The following is a 3,249-nucleotide window of genomic DNA, read 5'->3' as shown; positions in this document are numbered from 1 at the left end:
AGAACTAACTGTATGACATTTAGAGAAAACCCTTTCTTCAACTGTTGGTTGGCGTTCAATGTTTAGGTTAAGGAAAGAATGGATCTGTTTAATTTATTTTACAGCGGAAGTCGATGGATCAACTATTGAAATGGTATTTATCACCTGGTAAAATTGCCAGTAGAAATATTAAAATGTTTCTTCTTTTCTTTTAATTCTTTAACCTCATTGGTCCATTACAGTGCTGTAAAATTAAACAACAATGCGATAAAGTAAATAAACGATGCGTTAAAGTGAATATTTTAAATTCTAGGAACTGAATTGAAAACGCTAGTTAAAAAAAAACGATCGTGGGTAAAGACAAATTAAATTCCAATTAACAGATATTTTTACGATTGGGAATATTATTCTTTACTTATGCTGAACTCAAAGTAACACTGGCCCTGAGGATATAATACTACATATGGGCCTAATGAAAGGATAAAGCAAAAAATACAGAATTTGTTTACTGCTTGGTAGCAAATATAACTCGAAAAAGTCAAGAGTAATAACGCTGTTCATATTTTTGAAATTTTACACAAACACACATTTTGAAGAAGGCAATATCGAATTGATTCATCTGTAATAAGGATAACAGCGTATAATTCAAATGTTTGCTCAGGAGTATACTTAGTAAGCAGCATGCCTCTAATTTCCTCTGTTAAACGTTTATTGTTTTTAATAAAGCTACTGAGAGTCTAGAGCTACGCATATATCTTGTTTGAAAAACGATTATTATGTAACTAAAATTGGAAAAAAAGTGTTTAACCTTCGAATGAATATATCAGTTAAAAATATTCTATTTATCGGAGGGCATATTTTTAACTACCAAATGTATCTTACATTCACGATAAGCTTATGTTTTTCTAATTTTATGTTGTTATGTGAAAATAAACCCTCAATTTTGCTTCAAAGCAACAAAAATCAAGAGCAACTATTTGTATTTATCACTATCAGGTGTAGCTGCGTAATATAAAAGTAACTGTGGGTACTTAACTATTTAACCCCTTGATACTCTGGCCAAGGCATTACACAATAGATAGTTCCAGTCTTACTTAGCTTTTTTACTTTAGTGATACAGTAGCTATAAAATTTTTGATCATACAAACTTCTTTTTAAAAATTCATTGATACCAAGATATAATTTTTTAATTTCCTCACTTTTAAGAATACTGTAATTTTTTTATTACTTATGATGATTAAGAATCCATAAAATCTGTGTGCTATCATCATACTGTAAAAATTAGATAATTAAATTTGGGGCAAAATATTAAAGGCCCTAGAAAATTAAAAAAGTAAAACTTTTTCATTAAAATTATTCAAAAAGTAAAACCATTCATATTAATGTTTTTGTGTGTCAATAACTGTATTTTTACCTTAAAATTAAGACTCTTATTTATCGACCTTCATTTTTTTTTTTATTGAGACATGCATGTCATAAAGATATTAAACTGACCATTGTTTTTCTTTGTTTGTTTACATATTTCAAGACTCCTGATAAACATACCAATTCTTTATTTAGTTCATGTCACATTGATTGGCGTATGAAAATAAAAAAATCTTTTTCGGAAATTAAGATCAAATGTGTGTATTGTGAAGAATTGAATTACATTACCAAAGTCACAATATTTTTTTTCCACCGGTTCAAAAGGTACAAGGGTTATAACAAAAACGCAATGTTTGGAGTTAAGTTTATTTACCTAATTTGTTTTATTGAATAAAAATATATCGGCCGTCATATCGTTTATTATTTTCCTCGTATGCCTTTACCTGCTACAAAATGCACGCTTTATAATGTGTTTTATATAACATAAAAATACATATATATAAATATATACAATATATACATATATATATAAAAATATATATAAACATAAAATATTATGTTTATTTGGCCACAACGGCCTCAACCGATCAAACCTTAGCATCGTTAAAGCTATTGTGGAAAATATGACATTCAATTATTCGTATCTTGCCCAATATTGGTATAACTCAATAAATTAACATACCTTTAATAACCAATGATGTTTACAATGACCAGATTTAAAAAAACTATTGTTTTTAATAATGTTAATGGGTTAACATTATTAAACCAATAATAATGATCCATGGTAAATACTTGCGCTTAGTCCATGGTAAAACCTAAATGTATAAACTACACACACTAACAACCTCATAACCTCGTTGGTGATATAAAGAAACATTGAAAGCTTAAGGAGGATCGAAATACATAATGTATGGAAGTAAATTCTTTCTTTCTATACCTCTACTTGAAAGCAACTTTGCAATGGAATACATTAGCTTTGGCTAGGTTTATATGACAAAGGATAATATTTATACCGAATATATACAAAACTAAAGCTTGACATGCGTGTTTCTATAATTAATTACACATAATAGTTTGGCTCGAAATATGTTTTTCATATTTTGCTGAACAATACGATATCTATGTATGACAGAGAAAGGTAGAAAGTAGCCAATGCCGTACGATTTTATCCTGTACAAAACCAAGCATAAAAAATAATGAATTCAAGAACTGTTAATTTAAACAAATTTCAACAATTCAACAAAACTGTCATCTACTGACATAAAGATTTTAAAGCTATTTAAAAATTACACTTTAAAAACTTGGTATCATGAATGAACATAGCAAAGAAAAAAAATACTAGCTGCGATTAAAAAAAACTGTATGTTTCAAAAGAAATTAATCCATCAAGATGAATGCTGTTAGTAAATAACATTATCATACTATTACATTAATTTTATAGAATCTATAAAAGGTAACAAATATGTTAAACAATATTTTTAAAATCGTTTTATTACCTAGGAACTCTAGCAGAAGGACTCAAAGACATTTTCCATTAGATTAAAAATAATTGAATGTATTTATCAAGCAAAGAGTTACGGGTTGGTAATACAATAAATCAACAGTGCTTAATCTGATCCTGGATTCCAATTATAATTGGATTTGGTAACATTCGTGGAATACTCTTGTTGATTATATTATGCACACACTTGTCCATGTTATGTTTACAGTGAATATTGATTATCAAGGCATTATTTGACAAAGGCTTGACGTATGTAATATACCTAATCATTAACATCATGTATACAGGGTGACAAAAAAGTCTGGAAACGGTTTGATATCTTTTTAACTAAATTCGTTAGAAAATTCAAACTTTTTACATCAACTTATATGTATGAAAACTACTTTTTCCAAGCATTATAACTT

This window comes from Macrosteles quadrilineatus, unplaced genomic scaffold, assembly GCF_028750875.1.
Source record: "Macrosteles quadrilineatus isolate MER2022 unplaced genomic scaffold, UCM_ALF_1.0 Scaffold_12__1_contigs__length_5162894, whole genome shotgun sequence".
NCBI classification, from domain to species: domain Eukaryota; kingdom Metazoa; phylum Arthropoda; class Insecta; order Hemiptera; family Cicadellidae; genus Macrosteles; species Macrosteles quadrilineatus.
The sequence above is the reverse complement of the archived record's forward strand: the minus strand, read 5'-3'. Positions refer to the sequence as shown.